Source organism: Sphaeramia orbicularis, chromosome 24, assembly GCF_902148855.1.
Source record: "Sphaeramia orbicularis chromosome 24, fSphaOr1.1, whole genome shotgun sequence".
In the NCBI taxonomy this organism is placed as follows: Eukaryota; Metazoa; Chordata; class Actinopteri; order Kurtiformes; family Apogonidae; genus Sphaeramia; species Sphaeramia orbicularis.
Genome location: NC_043979.1, coordinates 13,258,535 through 13,285,054, shown reverse-complemented (window position 1 = coordinate 13,285,054; position 26,520 = coordinate 13,258,535).

Genomic DNA, 26,520 nt, shown 5'->3' with positions numbered 1-26,520 from the left:
GAACAACACTGGAATGTTTCACACAAGGTAGAAGACAATCTGGCAGAGAACACAGAGCAAAGCAGCAACTACATACCCCTCACCTAATGAGCTGCAGCTTGTGGTCACAGGTGAGGGCAATGAGGCTGATGAGGAGGTGTGTCAGAGTTAAAGGGCCAGAGAGAGAAAAAAAGAGCAGAGAAACAGAGAGATATGACAACCTATGAGTTTCATGAATCCGGTTTCCTGACATTTATTTGTAAGCAGCTTTTTTTTTTTTTTTTTTTTTTTTTTTTTTTACAAAAACTCTAAATACAACCCTCAACTTTTGGTAATTTACTAAACTGTTTGAATAGGACACAAAACATGTTACAATCTAGTGATGTTATTGACAAAATAACATGAGTAAAACATCAACAAGTGCTATTTTTTTAATTCTAAATGTCACATATATGATACAAACTATATGAAATAAATTGAGCTACACTTTTTTCAAAAAACCTTACATGATGATTTTTCAGTAGTTAAAATAATATTTATTTCTCAGTAGTTAAAATAATAATTTGGTTTAAGTAATATTTTTAGTGTTAGTTTGGCTCATAATGTTAGCTTTTAGCTTACTGGGTGGAAAAACAACTGTGATTTCTCTAAGTTTTATGCTGAAATGAATGTTTGAAATGTGCTGCCAAAGACCTTCTACAGCTAAATGGAACTGTTTCTGTCTCTCATGCAGCTGCTACTAACTACGTAAGAGGGTATTTATACTGTTTATGCTACAGAAACAGCAAAGACTAACATAAAACTGAATATTCATTCACTAATTCATTTTCCAATCTGCTTGATCCTGGAGGCTTCCTCCCATCCAGAACACTGCAGAGAAACGCTGTCTGACCAGGGCTAAAAACACCATCAAAGACCCCTCCCACCCCCATCATGGACTGTTCTCACTGTTGGCCTCGGGAAGGAGGTTCCGTAGTCAGAAACAGTTTTCTTCCACATGCCATAAGACTGCTGAACTCAATATAATATCCCCCCTCCTCCCTCCCTCACACACACACACACACACACACACCACACACACACACACACACACACACACACACACACACACACACACACACACACACACACACACACACACACACAGAACTGATCCAATGTGCAATATAACTGTGCAATATTCAGTACCAAAGTCTTTTTTTTCCTCTAATCAGAGAACCATAGTCTTTTATACTCACACATTGTTCTTTTGTTTTTTATATGCATATTTATTCTATCTTCTATAGTTTATATATGCATATTTATTCTATCATGTATAAATTATCCTGTATATATAGTGCCTGCTGTAATTATTGCTGCTGCCTGCTGAGCCAACTGCATCGAAATTTTATTTTTGGTGTAAAATCTGGAAAGACAAATATAAAATCTGTCTAAGTCTAAGACAGTTGTGGGTCAGTGTATCTTTTGGTAATTGGATTTTCTTTTTGGAAACAAAAGAAAAACTAGTGGTTAATTGATTTTTGTTTTAAAATAGAAGAATTAAAATTGAATTTCAAGGCGTTTTTCTTTTTCAATGTCAAAACAGATAAACCAAATTTAAAAATGATTGATTTTCATTTTCCCTTTCTAATAACAAAAAAGAAAGATACTACCTGACAGAAATCGAAAAACAGACCAAAAATGCCAGTTTATTGATATTCTGAGACCAGATGTTGCCATTTTCTAGGAAAGAGGAGCACTAATGCCTTGGTCACAAAGATTCTTACGAACAATGGGTTTATACAAAATCTAGACATCGTAGACATGCTCTCACCACATATGTCTACAAACGCCAGATTTTGTATGTACTGGAAGATTCGTACAAACCCATCATTTTTAAGAATCATTGTGAGCTTAGCATTTGCGCTCTTTCCTTAAAAATGATAATATCCGGTCTCAGAAAATGAAAAAAAAAAAAAAGTTTTTGGTCCATTTTTCCATTTCTGTCAGGTAGTAACTTTCTTTTTTGATATTAGAAAGAGAAAACAAAGATCAATCCGTTTTTTAAATTTGGTTTATCTGTTTTGACACTGAAAAAGAAAAACGCCTTGAAATTCAACTTTAATTCTTCTATTTTATAACAAAAATCAATTAACCACTAGTTTTTCTTTTGTTTCTCAAAAGAAAATCCAATTACCAAAAGATACACTGACAGTTGAGAAGGCACCAGAGCCTATTCTGCTTATTAATGGGTAAAAGCCCGGTATGTTCAACCAGTTCATCACAGGGCTGATTTTTACAGACAAACAACCACTCAGTGTCACATTCACACCTATGGGTGAGATCGACCATTTAACCTATTAAGGTACATGTCTACAGATGGTGGAAGGAACCGGAGTAACTATGAAGACATGGGAAGAACATGTAAACTCTACAATGCTAAATTTGTGGCTCTTACCAAGATAAAAAAAATAGGACCAATGGCCCTGTAGCTTACTGGCCAAATTAAAAGCTTTAGGATATGTATCCAGATGCCATTTATTATCACCCAGTTCTGTGTTTATTATATTACAGAAATAGCCCAAGCTGAAAGCACGGACGGTTGGTATTTATTCTTTGATAGACCTGGCTTTGTTGAAACAAGTGTTTTTACACATATTCTTCTGGAAACAATGTGCATACAGTAATGGCTTGATTGACTTACCAAAGGTCAACTTTGGTCATAAATTGTAGTGAAATATGTTGGCAATATATATCTCAAAGTATGTAACCATCAAATAACAATGGAAGGACTTTAAGGATCTATATGCTGCAAAGGGTGCCTGAATGCCTTTGTAAAATATGAAAATACAGTATTTCAAGATGGGTCATCTATCATGGTATTTGGGGGGGCTGTGTGGTCCAGAGGGTTAGGTGATGGACAGACATACCAGAGGCTATTATTGCATTAATCCACTTCCTATCTCTTATAATGGGGAAATTTTTCAAAGTCGCACCAAATCCAGAATCAGATCCGAATCCAAATAATTTCACTAACTTTTGTTGACATCATCATAAAGAAGCTGTATTGTAGTTTCGGAGAAGAAGATGATTGAATGTTTTGTAACGGATGACAGATGATAGATGCTGATGCCAGACGCCGCATGACGACAATAGCTTACAGGCTGTCAGCCGGTAAGCTAAAAACAAACAAACTTAGATTTAGAAGTGTTAGATAATTTATTTTGTTTTAAGAGTTCATTTCTTATTTTAAGTGTTCGTACATCTGTGGACATTCTTATTTCTAGATTTAACAATCTTAATTCAAGAAATTTTGTCAAGTGAAATTATCTTGCTGCACGGACAGATATTTCACTTGTTTTGGGTACCTTTTTCCTCAGATTTAGTGTTTTTATCTTGTTTTTAGACACCCTTTTTGCAAAGCACAAAGAAGGCCCAGGGGTTGAATCCACTCACCACTGCACCACCACCGCCACTCATTAAAAGGAATATATCAAAGTAATTTCATCTGAACAATGCCACTCAGCAAGGTGTTTTTCTGCTACACAGTGGGTGATTTCAACACCTGCAAACCCTCTTAACACCCTTTAGCTACCAATAAGAATGAAAGATTTAATTAAAATAAAAGTGAGCCTGGGTTTGTGAACCACTGCATACAAGGAAACATCATTTTAATCCCTGTTAGAGGGCTGAATCCACAAATTACCATAGTCACATAAAATTGTAAACTCTGCCATCATTGATCACTGACACTACAACTGTATGTTCATGTCCTAAACTTTTGTCCTGACTTTATTACAAGGCCTATTATTGTTTCTCTATTAAAACCTAGAGTGAACACAACACAGCGCAGACCTGGAAGCAGTGTTCAACCATCAAATGAGGATCAGCCCAAACAGTAGAAAACAGACCAAAAAGAAGCACATTTCCCATCTTCACACTTCAAAAACACTCCTGAAATGATGTCGTTTCCGTGATAGCCTATAATTTGTGAAGTTCAGTGGTAAGTAGTTGGTGTAAGTTTACATTCTCGGTGCTGTTTATATATACTGTGCACACTAAAAAACCCATATCTGTCCCGCTGTTCGTCTTGTCACAATAACATCACAGTAAAGCCATTTCCATTTCACCTTATTTGCATTAATACAGGGATGTATGTAGGCCTGAAGGGCTCACTTCATTTTTCTCTTCACAGTGCTGAAAGCATTACATTTCTGTCAGCAAACTTAAAATAATGCATAGCAGATATTGCAGAAATAATGGGATATAAGGATATAAGAACTGGACAGTTAGCATAAGAGAATTATGGATTTAGTCTGGCTCAGTGGTTTTAACTTCATATTCAGTTAGAATTAATTTAGAATGGAATAGCAGTGTTTTTCAACCTTGGGGCCGGGACCCCACACTCTCAAAAATAGAGGTACGAAATCAGAACATTTATGCACCTATAAGTACATTTTTGAGGAATGTTCTCCCAAAAGTACAATATTGGTCTTTAGGAGGCCAGAATTGCACCTTTAGACTATGAAAAAGGGTCGAAAGTTATGTAAAGTACAAATTTGCACTATAAAGTACCCTGCAGCATTAAAAAATGTGTGTAGACCATGAGAATAGGCTATAGGCTAGGATAACTTAACAGTAGGCCTAATTATAGATAAAACATTAGGCTTAGCTCATTATTTATTATATATCATACTGTAATTACTCTATATTATATTTAATAATAATTTGTGTTTTAATTTAATAGCCCGATTAGCTCAATGATAATAGCCTAATAATTTATTTATCTTATTCGAACCTCTGATTATTGCCATAATCTCTGTTTTATCAAGTTTTCATTCACACCTCCATGTCTTGATGTTGTAGCTTGCCTATGCCATTTTTTTTTTTTTTTCTCAATTAGGCCACCGGTTCAAACTTTAAACGTCATGGTATTATCAACTATATGAGGGTTTTCTTTCTATGTAAAGTACTCAAGGTACAAAAATGGACCATTTCGAAAGGGTACAGAAATGTCTCTCAAAAAAGTACACCCCCAGCGACAAGCCTTTGTACCCTTTTCAGTACAAGCTGGTACCTCTATTTTTGAGAGTGCACACGGGGTCGCCTGGAATTTAAATGGGGTCACCTGAAATTTCTAGTAACTGATAAAAAAAACAAAACAAAAGAAAATTTACAAATAAAAATATATGGTGAGTTGAGAGAGACAATCACAATACATAAAAGACATGACAAACTCTGAAGCTGAAACTGAAGCACTGTCGTACTGTTTTTCTGTCAAATGTTCATTGTGGTCTGTTTCAGATGCTGCAGCTCTTTCATAATTCATAGTTTGAGTTATTGTTTGTTCAGTATTAATTTGCAGCCTGGATATCCTTTATCCTGACATATCCTGACCAAGGAAAATCAAATTCTCACTTTGTGCAGTACTCTCAACCTGGCTTTTCTGCCTTTGGCCATAATAATATATATTATATCGCCTAAATGTTGTCTAAAATTAATGTTTATTTACAACATCGTATAGCAAACTATTACATGATCAAAAACAATTTATTTTAGCAAAAAAAAAAAATGTTTTTGTGATGTTGAAATGGGGTCTCGAGCCAAAAAAGGTTGGGAACCACTGGAGTAGCATGTGAACTCCGAGTACTATTTGGTATAATAGTTGGTACATTTATTCTTTTACCTGTTCCTTCATGTTAATCCTTGAGTAGTAAATGCACAACCCAGCTATCAAATAAAATGCTGCCAGTGGGTGTTTTTCTGAGCCAAGAATACATTAAATCTAAATACAGGCACTTTTCTCCCACATCATGTTTATATGTGACTGCCTAATGATTTTCGCGGTTAACTTAAAGAATAAATTATGTTCTCATGTAGCTGAAAGTACATTCTCATGTAAGTACTTACTAAAAATGTACCCTCATTCAGATGTATACTCCTACTTATTGAGGAAAGGCAAAAATGTGCTGCCAGCTGGATTGTTTGCTATAACTCTGAAACACATGTACTGAAAAATGTTGATATGAAACACATTTTTAGTTTTGGAAACACAGCACATACCTATCTGTGGTTTGCAGAAACATACAATGGCAGCATTTCTTTCTGGCAACTGGCTAGTTCACACAACAATATGAAGAGATCAGCTGTAATGACATTCACTATTGTGACAAATGGAAAACCTGCCGTCAGGACGAATAGTGTGTGTTATTGTTAAGCATATTATCTGTAATAGATTCAATGAACTGAAAAGTCCGTGGACAATAAACAACATGACCTACTTGCTTGAGTGCTGTTTTCTTTTCCCTGATATTTCCTCCTGACCATATGTGCTTCAGAGCTACCTATAACAGGGAGCATGTGAGTGTGCTCTGCAAGTCCCCCGAGGGGTACAACAAACTAGCAGCCCTCTGACCTCCAGTTAGAATGAGGACTTTCCATTTCTGGACAACTTGCCCTTCGAAGCTCTCTGCTGTCACTTAAATGGCTAATGGCTCCCATTCCCTCGATGCAAGAAAATTAGGGGGGCCTAATACAACAAAGTGGCTTGGCTTTTGGTGTTTTGGGGATAACAGATTGTTTCCAAAGTAGTGGAAGGGGGCACGTTCATTGTGAGGATACTTCATCAATCATCATTTAAAGGCTCTTAAATGGGTGTGTGCCTCCCTAAGGGATTTTAGGATTGAACTGCCAAAGATATAAAGGGCAAGTCTACTGTATGTTTTCCTGTCTAAGCAGTTTGTAAAGTACGTTAAACTTGCCCCTGGCATTTAGATGGGGTACAACTGACAGTGTGCATAAATGTTTCAGGAAACTCTGCATCACCATAAAATTGCTAAACAGATACAGTAAACAGGCTGTGGTTCAGTATATACTGTAGAAACTGTTCCATAAACAGTTTTCCTGCTGTCAGACTCCACTATGAAAACACTCCTCACTGAATGCATTGCTCTATTAATGGTGTCAGTGACATGTGTTTATGACAGGGGGGAAATGCTGCTGCTCCTGCTGATGATCAGGAGACGGGGAGAAGGATTTGTGCTCACTTTATTAAGCTACTATTATATGTCAGTTCTGTATTCCACAGCCTGCATGTCAAGTATTAAAAATCAGAAATGTGGTAAAACAATCAGCCAAAGCCTTTGAACAGATAATTACAGGATCCACTTTTTATGCGTCTACTTTTCTCTGGACTCACTCTTCACAGTTTCTCTGAAGTTTTCTCCAAGGATAATCAGGTGTAATGTGTATTTGGTGTACTGGTTAGAACATGAGGAATGCAGACATATATGTGGACTCAATTTACATCTAAGCATCTGTCAGTGTTGTCCTTACATATTATAAAGTACCTCAGAGATGTAACATTTTTTGTTAAAGTACTCTGTCACACTCAAGGCGGATACATTTGTTGCTGATTTCAAAGGCTTTGTAATCACAATTTCTTCCTACAGTGATAATTACCTCTGCCAGGAGGTGTTGTGATCACTTTGCTTTGTGTGTTTGCTTGTTTGTTTGTTAGCAACTTTACGGGAAAACGATTACAACCATCTTTACCAAACTTTACCCACAGATAGGCCTAGGCCCTGGGACCAACCCATTAAATTTTGGGCCAAGTAGGACAAAGTTCAAGGTCACAGCAAGGTCACAAAATCTCAAATTTTCCTATCTCTCATCATTGAGCAATTTTCAAAAAATTCATAAAAAATTCAAAACGACTCCGATTAGCCTCCAGTTTGATCCACCCATAGCTTATAACAATATCTTGTACCTGGCACAAAATTGTCCACATCCACTGTGGAATGTGGACTCTGTGGGCATTTTAATTTAACATTGAAAATCCCATTTATGACATATTTTTCATTATAACTCAACAAATATTAATTGGAATTTAATATAATTTGACATACACATGACTGGTACCAAGCTTCAACTTTTTCCGCTGTATGGAACAACCTTGAAACTGTTTAATTTAAAAAGAAATAGTCGATCCACACATGCACACCGTTCGGGGTGCTTGGCGGAGGTTTGCGTTCTCTGAACACTTGTTTAACATGTATTAATGAGCTATAAATGACCGCAAAACAGACTTTCTAAATAGTTCCACCATGTTGAAAATATTGCAAAGCAGTCAGCTGAACATCTAATGTTATTCATAGCATTAAAGGTTCTTTATGTATGATTCTCACTTGTAGGAGTGTTTATCAAATGTTTGTTGACTTCATGTTGAAGCTCATGCATAAGCCCATATCCATAACTACAGTGTATATCTACATAGAAGACCCAGGTTCTTCAGTGACTCCCCTATGCTCCTCTACAGCAGCAGCAGTGTACAACACTAGCTATCGTTAACTTAGGAATAGAGGTTTCCAGTTTTGTAACACAAACTCCCCATATACGCACATTTTGCAAACCTTACAGAGATACTGAGTTTTGAATAATTAGATAAGCTTTCATTTATTGAAATGCAGCACAAGTCGTCTGTGAAGTGGGTCGGGGGCAGCCATGGCTCAGATGGTAGAGCAGGTCATTTAATAACCGAAGGGTTGGCAGTTCGAATCCTGCTCTGTCCTGATCATGTGCTGTTGTGTCTTTGCGCAAGACACTTCACCCTCCTTGCCTCCAATCACACTGGTGTATGAGTGTGTATGAATGTTTGGTGGTGGTCGGAGGGGCTGTAGATGCAGATTGGCCGCCACGCTTCCGTCAGTCTGCCCCAAAATGTAATTTACCGCCAGAGTGTGAATGTGTGAATGAATAATGGATCCACTGTATGCGCTTTGAGTATGCGTTCATAGAAAAGCGCTATCTAAATCAAATCCATTATTATTATTATTAGTGTTTCTCAGATGTTTAGCTGCCATTTCATCTTCACAAGTTAATGTTACACTGCAAAAATCAAAATATTACCAAGTGTATTTTTGTCATGTCTAGTCAAAATATCTCATCACACTTAAAATAAGACATACTCACCTAAAGAGTAACTTGTAAGTATAAGAACTCAATTCAGTATTTTTTTTGCTTAATTCAAGCAAAAAAAAAAAAAAATGCCAATGGAACAAATGAAAATTACCTTGATAAGATTTCTTAAAATAATCTTTTTAAGATATATTGTCTAAAAATAAGTTCTTATATCTCACTTACAAGTGACTCTTTAGGTGGTTATGTCTTTTTTTAGTGTGATGACATATTTTGACTAGAAATGAGATAAAATACATTTGGTAAGATTTTGATTTGGCAGTGTAGCTAGGTAGCTACCATCTTTTTGCCTGTTTTGAAATGTGAATCATTCAATATGCCTTTTATCAGGTGGATATGACAGTTTTGATCATTCTGTATGTTTTTACTGATTCTCTTACAGGACAAATACTTATTATGATAACTGACTTTCTATCAGATTTAGGTGAATTGTGAATACTCTATTCCCTGACTTTGGCAGAGCACTGTTCTAATGTATGGTAACTACCCAGAGCTTGGGCTGCACATTGTAAACACGGTCATCTTTCGTAAATCAGGAGCTATGAATCGGTCAGGATTTGTACCTTGTATAATTTCAGTTCATCATATAATTTCATACTTGCAGAGCTAGTTCCCTTTTCACCTTTAAAACACCTTTTTTTTTTTTTTTTTTTTTTTAATTCACTCATTGATGCCAGGTGGGTTTGTTTTGTAAAAAAAAAAAAAAAAAAAACAACAAAAAAAAACACACACATAAGCTTATTTATGACAATATCCACAAGTCTTGGTTTTGACAGGATAATACCAGGTTTAGGGCTTATCTAATCGCTTAGAGGCAAAGCCCGAACAGCAGCAAATTCAAGTGAGAAGTCTTCCTAAGTGATGGCTTGACGTGTGCGTGTAAACATACAAGTCCTAAAAACTATTAAAAAAGTGTCCATTGCATTTCCTATTATTGTTATTTTCATGCTGCATTTATTCTTAAAGATGCATTTTCAAACTTGCTAACCAAGCCGACATATTTGCAACAGTAATTTATTTTTACCCCAAACACTTGCATCATAGAATTGGCTTTTTTGATGAATCTTAAAAGTAGTAATTATTTCATAGCGTAGCATAGTTGGCATTCTTCGCCATCACCCTCATTCGTGTGGATTTAAGATGTGTGATCAGGCGCGTGTTGGCAGGTTTGTATATGATTTTTTTTCCCCCATCGTCCGCAGGATTAAAATGATCCATTATCAAGCATACATTGGGAGGATGAAATATCCAATGTTTATTCACTGTGGGAGATGATGAATGGCTGCTCTGATGGTCTCTTGTGTCAATCAGTCAGGTTGGCTCATTAGGTCAGCAGATTCTCAGCCATGGGGGGATAGTTATTCAAATCCCTAAAAATATGCAGAGACAGTGAAAACACCTTGTCCATGAATAACAATAGAATCACGGAGCGCGAGCTTCCTGTGCGGAATACAGCGAGGGTGATGCATAGAGACACTGCAGAGAGGACGCTCTGACTTGCAATAAATAAGAAGGGATCATGCATATTAAAATTAAATATAAGGACAGAAGCTTGATATGACAGCTGTGTGTAAATGCCAGACCGACTTAGGCAGAGAAGCAACAATACAGGTTGACTTTTGAAGGGCTTTAGAAATGGCTGATGCTTACGTTTGCAGTTGTACGAAGAGGCGCGTAAAAAGGTGACAGTCTGGTGACAGAGTTAAACAGGGACAAACCATAGGCTGTATATAAAGATGGACACAATGAAAGCCCGCTCCATGTTATTCAGAGGTACTTAAAGCGCCAGGAGCTGAAAAAAAAAAAAAGGCAGAATTTGAAACCTGAATACATTCCTTACATCACGAGTCCAAATCAAATGATGCACTGTAATGCTAATTAACACCAGAATTTTTTACAGCATCAAAGAAAACCCAAAAGTTTCCATTCATATCATGGAGAAACTCAGGTATGACGCCAACTACATCAGATTAAGGACGGAAACCTCAGTGTATTTCATTCTTAAATAAATGACTGAATATACTTTTGTTTGTTTGTTTGTTTATTTCAAATATTGCAATAAAATCAAACAACAAAAGAATCTATAAAAAAAGAAAGTAAACCATTCGAAAAGCAGCGGGATGAAGTTTAATTTATAATCTCCCCCTCACTCCATCCTTTACCTACCCTAAATTCCTATGTCAGATTCCACAAGTAATTCAAAAATCCTACACATATCAGACTAAATTCTGACTATGCATAAAACACAAAATTGCTGCACATGTCAAGGATAGACTGTCCGTTTTGCAGCAGCATTTCACATTAAAATAAACTCTGTCCTTTCCATAACAGTAATGGTGCACATATCGAAACAAAAATAAACTCTGTCCATTTCATAACAAAAATACACATATCAGAAACAGAAGTACACTATCTGTTTCATGAGGATAATGTACAAAAATAAACTGTCATTTCTCAGCAGTAATATACTCATCAAAAATAAACTCCAATTCCTAACCATACCCGTATAAAAAAACAAAAATAAACTGTCCATTTCATAACACAAATATCCATATAAAAAATAAACAAATAAACCCAAGTCAAAATAAACATTCCATTTCTTAGCAGTGATATACATATCCAAATTACACTTTGTCCATTTTGTCATATTTACTCAACATATTGGATTTAATTGTCTTTTTAAATGTGTTATTTGATTTAATTACCTTTGTTTCATGATTTAAGTTGTTCCATTGGTTGATTCCTTTCACAGAGATACAACTACAACCTTCCATCATCCTCCTCCTGAATCTTGCACTTTTAATTTTTAACTGAGTGCACATTTTTGGTTTTAGTTCAAATGTACCCAATTTAGTGTTACAGAGAATATTTCCATATTTAGCATCACCACCTGCTGGTCAGTTTGGTTTATTATTAAATTTGTCTTCTGTGTTTTCATACTGTGATATTCTGTATTATCTCAGGTTCAAAACACACCATCTTTTTATTAAATAAATTTTAGAAGTTTAACTGTTACTTTGGGTCGTGGCTTGTCATTGAGGGGTGATAGTGGGTCCTGAAGCCAAACCAGCTGAGAACCACTGGATTAATACATGCTGTAAATCTCAGCACTCGCTTTATTTGGAAAGTGCAACAATTTATAGTATGAACAACCACATCTCCATTCCAGTACCCCTGTGGCCTACCTCAGCACATAAGAATTAGAGAAAAAAACAAAACAAAACAATGTGTATCAAATACAGATGTGTCCAAAGTATTCCCATTCATTACTCAGGTAGAAGTATAGATAGTAGGATTTAAAAAGACTTCTGTAGAAGCTTTTTACTCGAGTAAAAGTGTAAAAGTATTTGTTCTAAGACTACTTAACCTCCTAAGACCCAGCTATGGGTTTTCTGTCCACATTTGTGGACAAGAGTTTCACAACTTTATACAAAAAAAGAAAACTGTCCACCACAAAGGACATTCCATAAAAATTTTAAAAACTGCATCTGAAAAAACTGTTGCATCATGATGTTTCCAATATCAGCACTTATTTAATAAAAAACAAAAAAAAGCTTGTACTTTGCTGACATTTCCTGGGTCTCAGGAGGTTAAAGTAAAAAAGTAAATGTAAAGGGAAAAAATGCCATTAGGACAAAAGCCACAGGGGCCTATAGTGCACTAACCCACCCCCCCAAAACCATTTTTCTAAAGGCCATAATGACTATAATATAAAATGTTAACATTGAAAACTTACTAGGCTACCTGTTTCAGCCACATACAGTCGCGGAAAAAATTATTAGACCACCCCTTGTTTTCTTCAATTTCTTGTTCATTTTAATGCCTGGTACAACTAAAATTACATTTGTTTGGACAAATATAATGATAACAAAAAAAAAAAAGCTCATAAGAGTTTAATTTCAGTGCTGATATCTAGACATTTTCCATGTTTTCTTGATAATAACCAAAATCCCTTCAGTACTTACATCAATAGCATTGTACTGCCAAAAGCAGTGCTTTTAGGCATTCCATGGTTTCTATTTTGTCTGTTTTAGTCACATGATACACACAGGAGTAAGTTCTTGATTGCATAACCATTGTTTTTGAGGTCTTTTGATGGTCTAATAATTTTTTCCGTGACTGTACTGTATATGCCCATTGAATTGAAAGTGGTCTTCCTGGCTGCTACCAACCTCATCGCTGGTGCTTGGATGGGACATTTCACTCTTGACTCTGCCACAGACATCTTCATATTAGGCTACATACATCTGCTTTGTCCTTGTTGGAGTGTGAGGTGATTTGTGTCCTGTGCAGGTGCGATGGATTGTGTACAAACCAATAGGGTGTCGGAATGGTATATATTTATACTTCTCATACAACCACAATCAAATTCACTCTGTTTGGATGGTGCGATTTATCTGGATAGTTTTTTTTTATTTGAATGATGACAAACCGGAAAGAAAACAAGCCGAAATGAAATAGGAGTAACAAGGCTATTTTTAAAATGTAAGGTGCAGAAAGTACAGATAATTAGGTAAAGTAAAGTATAGATAACCAAAATTTCTACTTAAGTAAGGTAACAAAGTATTTGTACTTCATGATGGAGAGAGCAGTGGCCCGGATGCATGCAGCCAGTCGAAAAACCCTTAGTATGTGTGATGTTGTTTACATTATGGTTAAAGAAAGAGTGCAACATAATTGTCTATGTCTATCCTGATCACCTGTATTTTGTGTCACAAAATCTTGTGTCACAAAATGTGAATTTCTTTCTATTTTCTTTGTATTGTACTTTTGGAGATGCACAATGAAAATAAATAAATTGATAAAAAAAAAAAAAAGTATTTGTACCTCGTTACTTGACACCTCTAATTATGTGGCACTGTGAATACTGATTTGATGATGTGCATCTTTGAAACACACGTGGAGTTGTGCTTTTGCAATTTGCGTGCATACATGTCTTTTTGGAGTGAGCGCCGGTCGACTTATTGTGTCTTTCAGATGTGAGGACGTGTTGGTAAATGCGGTGCACACCTACTGTATAATCTGTGTGTCCTTGCTGTTGAATAACACACAGAGGAAGGTAATCTCTCAAAGCCATTTGAACTGTGGGAGCCGGTTTCCGACTGGTTTACTCACAGTCTTCACAGCGAACCAGGCCTTGAGCGCTGCCCGCAGAGCGAACGCGTCCTGCGACAATCTCTCCATCTCCCTTTATTCTTTAACACATTCTTCCTCTTCATCTCGCTCACACACTTTCAGCCACTGTATTTGCTGCCTCTCTGTGTTTGCTGCAGGCTCTCTCTCTCTCTCTCTCTCTCTCTCTCCTCAGCAGATATCTGGGTTGCATTCAGGAATCAGCCAGTCACAGTGAACACCAGGAGGGGAGGGGAGAGACCGTAAACCCTGACTATGTGCCAGCGCTGTTATTTTCTTCATCACAGAACCCGCCTTGACACAAATAATGGAATGCACTGGCAGTCTTTCAGAAAGACAGCGAGGGGAAAGTGGGCCACTGCCAACCCTAGGCTATGCAAATCCATCCGCAGCCGTCTGAGTTTAGAAATCTAATGATCAGACCAAACCCCAGCGCTTTCCATCCACTCTTTTTCCAATCTCTGACTTTTCTCTCATTTCCTCTCTCTATTCCTATTACGTTTCCCCCCGTTTTTTCTTCTCCCCTTCAGCTCTGTTACCAGCTCTGCCATCTGGTGCGAGTGCCCAAGAGATGGACTCGGCTCTGGTTTGAGACCAAGGGGGGCTTAGAGCGGGGGAGCCTGGCACCGGGGCTGCTGATTCCAGAATAATCTGTGCAGCGCTGTTGTGACTCATTTTGACTCTGATGGGCACCGTGACCACTCAAGCATGTGTCTGCAATTAAGCGTTGTGTTAAGTAAAAACTGCAATTTGCAAGGCAAGCATGAAGGTGCACTTCAGTAGAACAAAGCAAATTGAGGGGGAGGTGGAATGGTGGGGTCTCATGTGGAGAAACCAATCAATCCATCCAGAGAGGTTTTGATTTAGTCTTTTTTTTATTTTTTAATTTCTTTGTAGGACAAGCTGTTCGGCTATTGTTAGTACTGCGCTACTGTTGGAGACAAAAATGACCTCACAAGTAGTTTTTAGTCATCAAAACAGCTTATTTTAGAGAAAAAAGAACAAATGAACAAAAAGGTTTTGAATTTCAAAGTGGCAATATTTTCATTTGGTGTTTCGGTGATGCATTCATTAGACACAGTCACGCGCTAAGACGCTACTAAAATACAATTTTAAGGTTTTACTTTACTTGAGTGTTTTTCATTTTATGCTGCTTTATACTTCCACTACCCTACATTTCAAAGTGAAACATTGTCTTTCTCTACTTTTTTCCACTTTTCAGATGAAGACTGAAAACATGATTAACCCTTTAAGCACCAAAGTGGCAATATTGCAACAAGCAGCATAACTGAATGGATACCTGCTATCGAAATTGAATATATATATTACAAAAAACAGCATCCAAAAGGTTAATAATACACCAAAAAAATGTCACACATGCAATATTTCACTGCACCACTTTTGGTTTTGATTCCAGGAGATTTAACTAAGCAAATAGTTCAGATCCTTCCATGGGTAAGTACTGCAGTGGTTAATAATGTTTCAGCTGTAACAGGTTATTCAACTCTAACCGATGCAGGAAGTGTCCTCTCATGTCTTTAACCCTTTCGTGCATAGTGGTCACTCCAGTGGACAGTTATTCTACAGATGTTCTCTTGTATATTCATGGGTTTTGTTGTTTTAGTTCCATATCTGCTAACACATTGGACACTTATGCATCATCTCATACACTGACATTTATACAATTACTGTAACTTTCTTGTTCTTTCATCTAAATGAATTGCTATTTGTTATTAGACTGTAATTAATAGTTTGTTGTTTTTTTTTTTAAACAAAAAGTTTTCTTTTTTTTTTTTTGCATGTTATCTTAGTGAGTAATAACTAGTATTATAGTATGTTCAAATATGAGAAAACATCACATTAGCAGCATTAACCTCCTGAGACCCAGGAAAGTGAAAATTTTAGCTTTTTTCCATTAAACAATTGTCTTGATTGGAAACTGCATAATGTAACAGGTTTTTTTTGTTTGTTTTCCGAGACATTTTTTAAAATAGTTATTATTATTATTATTATTATTATTATTATTATTATCATTATTATTATTATTATTATTATTATTATTATTATTATTATTATTATTATTATTATTATTATTATTATTATTATTTTTAATGGAATGTCCTTTGCAATGGACAGCATTTAAGTAAAACTGTCAAACTTCTGTCCCCTACAGAGGACAAAAATGCATTGCTGGGTCTCAGGAGGTTAAAAATGCTGTTATTTCGAAGTTTTCACACAGTATGTCAGTAAATGCATGTTTCTGAGCTTCAAAAATTAAACACACGGTGTTTAGCTGAGTGGACATTTTTGTAGTGCCATGAAAAATAGGTTCATAAAAAAAAATAAAATAAAAAAAAAAAAAATTAAAAATTCAATCACATTACTTTTTCATGCCTACAAAAACACTCAGGAAAAAAAAAAAATCTTGATTAAGGTTCTCATAATTCATGCATGAAAGGGTTAATGTCAAAAAGACTGGACAATGCCAGGATTCATCAGGACCATCAGGCTTGTGACAGAATGGTTCAGGCATCATTTTCACACATGGATGAATTACCACAAAGTCCAGATTCTAATTTGGGATGTGATGAAGACTTGATGCAGCGGTCTGATTCTCCATCATCAATAATCAAAAATGAATGCAACTATGGATGGAAAAAATATTATTTATGTATTTATTTATTTATTTTGAACCTGCAAAGAAACAAAATAAAACAAAACAAATCAAAATAAGACAAAAACAAAATAACATTTAAATGTACAGAATCTATCTCCAAGTACGTGTCTGAATGTGCATGGTCAAAAAGGAGTAGGAAGAAATAGAAACTTATTTAATCCTACCCCTCAAGTACTTTTACACCTTTATCACTACCTTAATACAACCAATGCATTTTTCCTCATTTAGCATTCAACCCACAGCTAATACATAATGTAGTAACTGAATTATGCACAACAATATGATCATGGTAGTATGAACCTTATTGTGACACCACATAAGTATGAAGTGGCAAAAAAGATGTGACAGTGAATGTTTCCTGGAATCAAAACAAAGGTGGTGCAGTCAATATTGCATGTGCGACTTTTTTTTTTTTTTTGGACGGGCAGTGTATAAAAGGCTTTTAAATTACAACACAGTTTGAAAATTTAACCCTTTATAGGACAATCATCGAAATACCTTAGTTATTGGACATTTTCATCTACCTCCTTGTCAGTTGGCGTGACAACAGTCTCCCTCCTCTTGCGAAAAACATCCAAGGAGCCCTTGCTAAAAAGTAAACACGCAATAAAACAACTATTATAAGATCATAAATGAACAAAATTTATTTAAAATCTCTCTGAATCACTGTGTAGTGTTATAAAAAACCAACATGCTTCTTGATCTCACTGAGGCAGGGGATTAGCCCCATATTTAATGTTTGAGGAAATTACCAAAAATAGTCACTTGCCCTATAAAGGGTTAAACCAGTGGTGTCAGACTTTTTTAGCCTTGGATGTCTAGCAAAAAGTAGTATGTAATAGGCTTACATTTCTGATTTCTGAGTTGTTAACAAATAACAAATGTTGATTTTTTCCCTCTAAACTTCTCATATTATTTCATTTCAATACATGTTGAAAATAATTGCCACAAAACTTGATATTAGTGAATCAGAAGTTTAATATTGTGATGCACCCTCAAATTTTGGTGGTGTCTGCATTTATAAAACTGGACATAAAGGTTATTTTATTTTATTTCATGTTATATTATTTAATTTAGTTAACAAGGAACATGTACAAAAAACAATAATCTCAGGAGAAAAAAAAAGATGTGTTGTGCCAGATTTATTTACAAGCTAATACCCATCTATGGTCCCTGTGCAGCTAAAGACAAATGCAAAACATACACATATCCGAAGCAATAACTCAAACATACAACCATGTGTTTTTCCAAATGGAGCATTTCATGTAGGATATGCCGATACCGTTCTGGATTTAAGAGCATATTTTGGATTTACATACTGTACACTCCACTCAGAATTCGCATCAACTTTGTGGATTGTAACACATGGCCCTTGTTTACGATCTGTTTACGAGTAGAGACAAAGATCCACTCTAGTCAAGATGGATGTTCCAAAGTAAAGTCCACATTTCTGCTTTCATGGTTTCATACTTTTAAACATCATGACGGAGGATTTCAACAGGTTCAGGCTGTGTTTGTGAAGTGGATTGTCTTCTACCAGTGGAAAACTCATATATCGTTGCTGACGGGTGGAAATCTCTTATGTCCAAAACAGTTATTTTTCAGGAAACTGGAAAAACGATGTATATTCTAAATAAATGAATGGAGTTAAGAGATTTAGTCACAAGCCATTTTCAACAGTTTTCATTGGTTAAATATTTCTAAAACCGTCAGATGACGTGAAGACTGACCAATAGAATTATTATATTACAAAAAAAAGACCAAAAATGGACTTACGAGCTTTCCGCCCAACAGCGATGATATGCATTAAATAAACAGGGATATTATTCACATGAGCTATGTAAACAACTTATAACAGCAAATATATTCCTGTATGTAAATATATTACTGATGCTTTTATATTAATAATTTAATAATGTTATATTCAGTTTAAAGTGTTTCAGGTGGACAGACCAAACCAGTACTTTTTCTTTAATACTTTAACTACATTTAGCTGCTAATTTTCCATGCAGGATTTTAACTAGTAAGATTGCGTTTTTAACCCATAAAGAACCAAACATCCATCACTAACCAAAACCATCTACTGATTTAAAATGTTTAATACCTGTTGATTCACTAATCCTATCAATACATGTAAATAATTGGTGGTAAATACAGTTTGTCATCTTTTCATGGTCATCAGATATGACCCATTTGGACGTTCAGAGGCTCCGTAGTGAACGTGGAAACACCGTCATCTTCTACAACATTGATTCACCAGTCAAACCCATGGAGTGTGATCAATGACAGTGACTGGAAATGCTTGGTTTATGTTCAGTTAATGATATATTTGACTGAAAAAGTCGCTTTTTTTTTTTTTAGTTTTCTCTGGTTTTGATATAATAACCCTCAACTTTAATCTGAGCTTTTATGAACATAAATGGTGATAAATCATTTAAGAAAAGCTAGATGTACAGAGAATTTCATTTGGGAGCTGACACAAAAGTAGCGCTGGGTCTTTATGGGTTAAATAGTAACATTCATACTTTTGCTTAACCTCCTAAGACCCAGCTATGGATTTTCTGTCCAAATTTGTGGACGAGAGTTTCACAACTTTATACCAAAAAAAAAAAAAAAAAAAAAAAAAAGAAAAGAAAACTGCCCACCACAAAGGACATTCCATACAAATTTTAAAAACTGCATCTGAAAAAACTGCTGCATCATGATGTTTCCAATATAGGCACTTATTTAATACAAAAAAAAAAAAAGCTTGTACTTTGCTGACATTTCCTGGGTCTTAGGAGGTTAAAGGTGCAGGAGAATTTCGTGACCAATTTTTTTTATCAAATCTGTAAAACCTCAGTCATATCCTAAGTATCACGAATCCATAAGTCTTTCTGTGATTACTCATCTTAATCTCTTGCATCACAGTGAACAATTTCGAAGTGCCATCCACCATACAGGGTGGGGAAGCAAAATTTACAATGAACATTTAGTTGTTTTTTCTCAGCAGGCACTACGTCAATTGTTTTGAAACCAAACATATATTGATGTCATAATCATACCTAACACTATTATCCATACCTTTTCAGAAACTTTTGCCCATATGAGTAATCAGGAAAGCAAACGTCAAAGAGTGTGTGATTTGCTGAATGCTCTCGTCACACCAAAGGAGATTTCAAAAATAGTTGGAGTGTCCATAAAGACTGTTTATAATGGAAAGAAGAGAATGACTATGAGCAAAACTATTACGAGAAAGTCTGGAAGATACTATTAAAGAAGAATGGGAGAAGTTGTCACCCGAATATTTGAGGAACACTTGCACAAGTTTCAGGAAGCGTGTGAAGGCAGTTATTGAGAAAGAAGGAGGACACATAGAATAAAAACATTTTCTATTATGTCAATTTTCTTGTGGCAAATAAATTCTCATGACTTTCAATAAACTAATTGGTCATACACTGTCTTTCAATCCCTGCATCAAAATATTGTAAATTTTGCTTCCCCACCCTGTAAACAAACCATGTGTTTACAAACCGAGCCGGGAGGTAACTCGGGCATCTTTGGAATTTTGTCGTGACGTGCATTGTGGGAAATGCCGGTTCGCGCCGCTGTCTGGTAGCGGCAGCTGCTAAAGACATGATGCAGAAACGGCAGGAGCTCCCTTCTCTCTATGCATATTCCTCCAGCCGTTTCCACGTTTCAGCTGTTTCCGTGTTGTGTTTGTTTCATTCATATAATATCATATGGTCGTGCTCCTGCTGCCACTGTCAGGCGGCTGTGTGAGCCTTCGCTTCCAACAATGCACGTCTCAACAAAATTCCGAAGTTACCTCCCGGCTCTGTTTGTAAACAAAAGGCTTGTTTATGTGGATGGCACAAAGAAATTGTTCACTGTAATGTAAGAGATTCAGGTGAGTAATCACAGAAAGACTTACAGATTCATGATACTTAGGCTATGATTGAGGTTTTACAGATCTGATGAAAAATTGGTCACGAAAGTCTCCCGCACCTTTAAGTAAAGGCTCTGAAAACCTCTACCACCACTAAATAAGAAGCACTAATGCCACTCCATCTTCCTTTCCAGCAGGACTCTTATTCATTTGCTTCTTACACCACTTTAAGAGTTCTCCATCTTCACACCAAACCGATATTAATGCCTCACTGTGTGATCTCTGTGGGCTGCGATTACTGCTAAGAACTGCTGTCAGAAGCTGATGAGCACGGCAGTGAGATGAACATATTTACGCATCTGCTTTCAGTTTTAGCTACAGCTCTGGCCATTAAGATTTCAACTGAAAGTGCTGCTACTTTTTTTTTTTTTTTTTTTTTTTTACCTCTGTCTGTACAGCGCAATTAACTGTCAAACACAGGCGGCTGGAGGACAAAAATTAATACCAACATGGAAGAAAAGAGGCCACTTATAGTATTTTTATTTTTTTTTTTACATTATTTCATCACTATGAGGATTTTTTTGTGCTTCTGTCTGTCATTGAGAATTTGTGGTTTAGTGTGGCCTATTAAAAATCTGGTCTGTGCCAGCTCTAAATGAAAAGTGTCATGTGATAACTTTTGTTATGATTTGACACTATAAGAACAAAATTTGGATTGATTGATGGTGTATGAATAAGCATTTGAAGCAAAAATACTAATCAATAATTACTGGTAATTACTCGTGACTATTCATATTGGGGGGAATTATCATCTGCTATCTATATACTGTATATCAGAGATTTTGCGTCCATATGCTGCTAGTCACTATATTTTCATTCTTTAGCTGTTTAACAACACAAACAATAAGTCAGTCTAGGCATCAAAAATAGCTGAGACTGAAGTCAGCGAGAGTCACTTTAAGGTTTTTACCTTTCTGTTTTATTTTCAATAATTCATCAGCAGAAATGAAGAAAACAGCCATTCATCAGCAAACTCCAAAATCCAAACTACTCCACACCATACCCAACAACCACCAAAGACAACTGTGAGGCTTTTATATCCTGATTCATCAAGTGACGACAGATGTACCAATTAGAACCAGTGTTGGGAGTTACAAAAGTAATGCATTACAGTAACAGATTATTTTTTGCTGTAACGCAGTAGTGTAAAGTGTAACCCACGATGTATTGGACTACATTAAGAAAGGGGACATACGAAAATAAACAAGAGAAGACACATACATTATAAATAACTTTGTTTGAAAATAATAAGAAATGTGTGAAGGGATAGTTTTATTCAATTTAGTTACTTCGCATATGATTTCTGACCCCTAAATGTTACCGGGGTTGAATGATGGGTTAGTTCAGCCAATCAGAAAAGGATGTGGACTCTAGTTAGTCCCGCCCACCTGGGTAGTTTGGTTGTGCCAGGTGTGCCTTTGTGTGTGTGTGTGCACGCGCAGGAGGACAGATACCTGCGTGGGTCAAAAAAAAAAAAAAAAAAAAGCTGCATGTGGGAGCTTAGCAGAAAAAGGTACTTTTAACAGAGAGAAACGCAAGAAAGTAAGGAGATATACTCAGAACATATATATACTGTCTGTCAGCAGTGTTTGCATGTGAAGAGTAACTAAATGTACCTCAGTCTATGCTGTAGCTGCAGCTCCGGCCGTTGGCTGCTGTTAGCTTTTAGCTCCTCTGCTAGCAGTAGCTCGGCCCTCATCTCGCCCTTACATCTGTGTGTGAAGAGCAACGTGGATTTTCATCTGTAACTCCTTCTAGGAATATGGTAGTTCGTCAAGTGTATTTCATTATAATTCCCTCGACAGTGAAAATGTATTGAAATTGCTGTGGTTTTAGTGGTTAACTTCTTGTTTAGAAATCCCATGGTTTCACTGGGCGCCTGCGCCATTTTGTACCTGTGTCCGCGAAACACACAAAATGGTGAACATGATTACTTCTTTTTAAAGAGATTTCATTTTGCTTTGGCACTGAAAAGAGTTCATGATTGTACTGAAAAAAAAATTCAGGTACAACTGTTAAAAGGTATTTTCAAGGTTAAAAATATTTTCGTTATTGCACTTGTGTAAAATATACATTTTCATTGCAGCTAAAATGTTTGAATTCATATATGTTCTGTTAAAGGCAGGGATTAAAGTTCTCCGTCACCACGACGGATTTCCGTCAAATGGAAAAATTGAGGGGGGAAAAAAGTCATATTGAAGTAACTTCCCCACGTGTTCCGCGGAGTCCAGTCGGCACCACGATCCTGTCCTGGGTCTGCTGTCCTGAATCTGCAGGTGTTTAACACAGACACGCCACGCACAGGGGGCTGATAGGTTTAACAGTGATGATAATAAGATGACTTCTTTATTTTTGTCGGGAGGAGAGATTGATGACTGTTTATCTTTGGAAGGAAACGCTGCTCATTCTGTGCCTCAGAAACACATGGACAAGTTCAGCTTTACCGAAGTTCAGCCTCCAGACGCTAACTTTAGTTTAGTGCTAACAAGTAGCTTTCATTATGAAAGAACCACAGCGAAAAGGGAAGAAGACACAACTGATCTACATGGACCTTCATGTTTGGGTTCATAGCTTATCTCCTCTTGCCGGTATATGACTAGTGTGTGTGTTTGTGTGTATGTGCCCTTCCCGTGCATGCGGCTGTGCGCCCGTGGCCTTACGCGGTTACATGCCCGACTGCATAAGTGCTTTATTTTGACTCGTTTAGCATCTTATTTCTATCTGTGTGGTACAGTACGAAGATAGAATTGAATGAATGAGTAACACCCTTGGTATTTGCAAAGCCACTGTATTTTAAATACCCTCAGAGAGTATCTGTAACGGAATATAATTTCTGTTTCAGTTGACGTAATTTCAGTTGACGTAATTTCTAGTTATTATTTTCACTTGCTTCAGAGGTTTTCATACCCTTTAGAATTAACCAGAGAGCACCAAAATTGACCTGAAGCTTTAAAAATTTTCTGGGGGAGGACCCCCAGACCCCCCCACCAATACCACTCATGACATATTTTCTATCCATGTTACCAGTCTTCTACACCTGTACACTTTCCCATTCAGTGTGTTTTACAGTATTGCCAAATTTGACCATATAAACTTGTACGCTATAGTAGTATTGTATTGCCTCATTTTTAATAGTGGCCAATGATTTTGCCCAGAAGAAAATTTTCAGTCAGATGAAAAATTTTTGCTTTAATCCCTGGTTAAAGGGCATGTATTAGAAAAAAAAAACTGTGATAAGTGTTTTTAGTATCATGAATATTATTTTGCTAAAAAATTCATGTTGCTACAGATTACATGATAACTATAAGTTACACACACTGGATAAAATGGATCACTCATGAGATTTCTCTCACCCTGTCTGCCGACAGGTCAGGTTTTTTTTTTTTGTTGGTTTGTTTCTTCGATTGGACCCTCCAGTGAAGTGATGGTGAGCTTTCCCACCTGGATCTAGAGAAAGATTCCCAGACACCCTGTGGGCACTGGACAGGTTTTTCTACACTGTGCGGTGTGGTAGGGCCAGTATCTGCTAAAACCCTCACTCACACACAGCCCTGTTATACAGTTAACAAACATCAGAACAATATTTTTGTGCAGTCCCAACAAAGGAACTAACATTATTTAATAAAAGAGTGTTAAATAATAATAAAACATAAACTAAACAGAAAAACAAAAATGAACCTCCACAATATCTGCATTTGAATAAATACCTAAAAATATCGATATAGTACCTTTTAATATCGATACAGTATGAATATCAGTTCAATAGCACTTGTGTTACAACACACTTTTTGCCCATAATTTAATTGCTCAAATGAAAAATGCCCCCTGTTTGAACATGTAAAATGTTGAAAAAAATGCAAGCGTTCCTCCTGGGATTTGAACATTGTAGACTGTAGCCTTACTTACTGAGCTACCCATCCATATGTACTTTGGGGTCCCAAGGCTCTCCTATCTCTTGTATTGGGGGGCTTTCTGGTGAGAGTCTGTATGTAACTCAAAAGTAATACAGGAGTCATGTAACACATTACAATTCTGAGACAGTAATATTTTAAGGTAAGGAATTACTTTTAAATAGCAATAAAAAGTAATCTTCCCCAACATGTCGACAACAGTCACCCCTCCTGTCTTCCAAGATCCCACAGTCTCTCAATAATAAAAATAAATAATTATGGTAATGGCAGCTCGTTGTTTTACAGGAGTGAACTAAAGAGGGATACAACAGGGTGATTTCAATAACTGACTGTCTGCAGCCTGGTGGACAGTGAAGGAACTAAACAAAATTAGCTGTGACTAATGGAGACGAGCTAATCTTCTGCTTTATAATAATAACTCTACAGTCATGAAAATTGCCTCTTTCACTACAAATGAGTTGGAAACCTGGTGAGACTGGATGCACTCTACTTTTCCATTAAACTAAAACATTATTGAGCACAACTGAACTTGGTTGGGGTCAGACAGTGAGTCCAAGTCTGCATCATGTATATACCATGTTCTTACCAAATGACAGCTGCCCCTGCTATGCCTGATGGACCCGATACCTGCATGGTGCTGCTAAAAATGTCTTAAAAATCGAGGGACCTCAGCTCCGAAGTGAATCCATTATAAAAGTATCTTTAAAAATATGGTACTGCTGATAGCTACAGGGCTCCAAAAAGCCATAAAAGCCTTACCTCCCATGGATTTATACTAAATGTCTATACAAAAATATGAAAGTCAGTATTTTTTTGTAGGACTCATGCCAGTGTCATTTAATTTGGTCTATCTTTAACATTTCCTTCAATTCAGCAGATCTCTGCTAAAATAGAGACTTTAATATCTGCCCTGTTGAGTTTTGATTGACAGGTCAGTATGACAGTTTGCTTTCCTACAGGGTCGGACTCTCAGAGTTTCTGTTTATTTGATAACACACACTTTTTCCTGATAGACAGCTCCACTGTAGTTGGCCAGCAAGTGCTGCTAACAGAACTGTAAAATGATTTTGTTACGCAGCGCTTGATTAAGTTTTTGTCACCCAAATCACAAACTACTGGCTTCAAAAAGCGGTACCTAAGCCAATGGCAGCTGTCGCAGTCCCTCCATAAACTAATTATACAAAAGCTTATTTTGTAAAATACACTTAAGTGGCGGAATGATAGCAGTGTGAAACAATCAATTAAAAAACCATGGCAATCAAAAAAAAATGTGAAAAGGTTCAAAGTTAATCTGCTGTATTTTCCCTGTAGGTAAATTCAATCTGCATTTTACCTGTCCTGAGACACATTACCTGGCGTCAGCATTAGCAATTAGCATTAGCACACAGGACACATTAGAAAGAAAGATATAATTTTACTGTTCCCACCATGGGGAAATTACAGCAGCAAAATACAAAAAACAAAGTACAGAAACCCAGGCCGAACATTCAAGAGTGAAGCAGGAAACATTAAATAGAATCTGCTATTTTTATTATTTGCTCTGCACACACATACTAATCATTAGCCTCATAGCATAATTGCCTAACTCATACACAAGTGGACATAAGTATTGGGACACGTTGAATTCAGGTGTTTCTTTTGTAACGGGTCCTGGATACAAAGCAATGACAAATGCCATAAAATAGTTTTATATTGTGATATATATCATCACATTTGTTAGTTTGGTTTAAATTGTTATATTTGCTTCCAAAATACCTGAGAGATTGTTTTTACTTAATTTCTCTCAACATTGATTTTTTTTTTTTTATCCATGACTATGATTTTAAATTTCTAAACTATAAACTAACTCTGACTAAATAATAATTTTCTACCACAACTATCCATCTACTTTCTTCACATCTCCCTTTAAACTTTAAGGAAATATTGATGTTTATAAA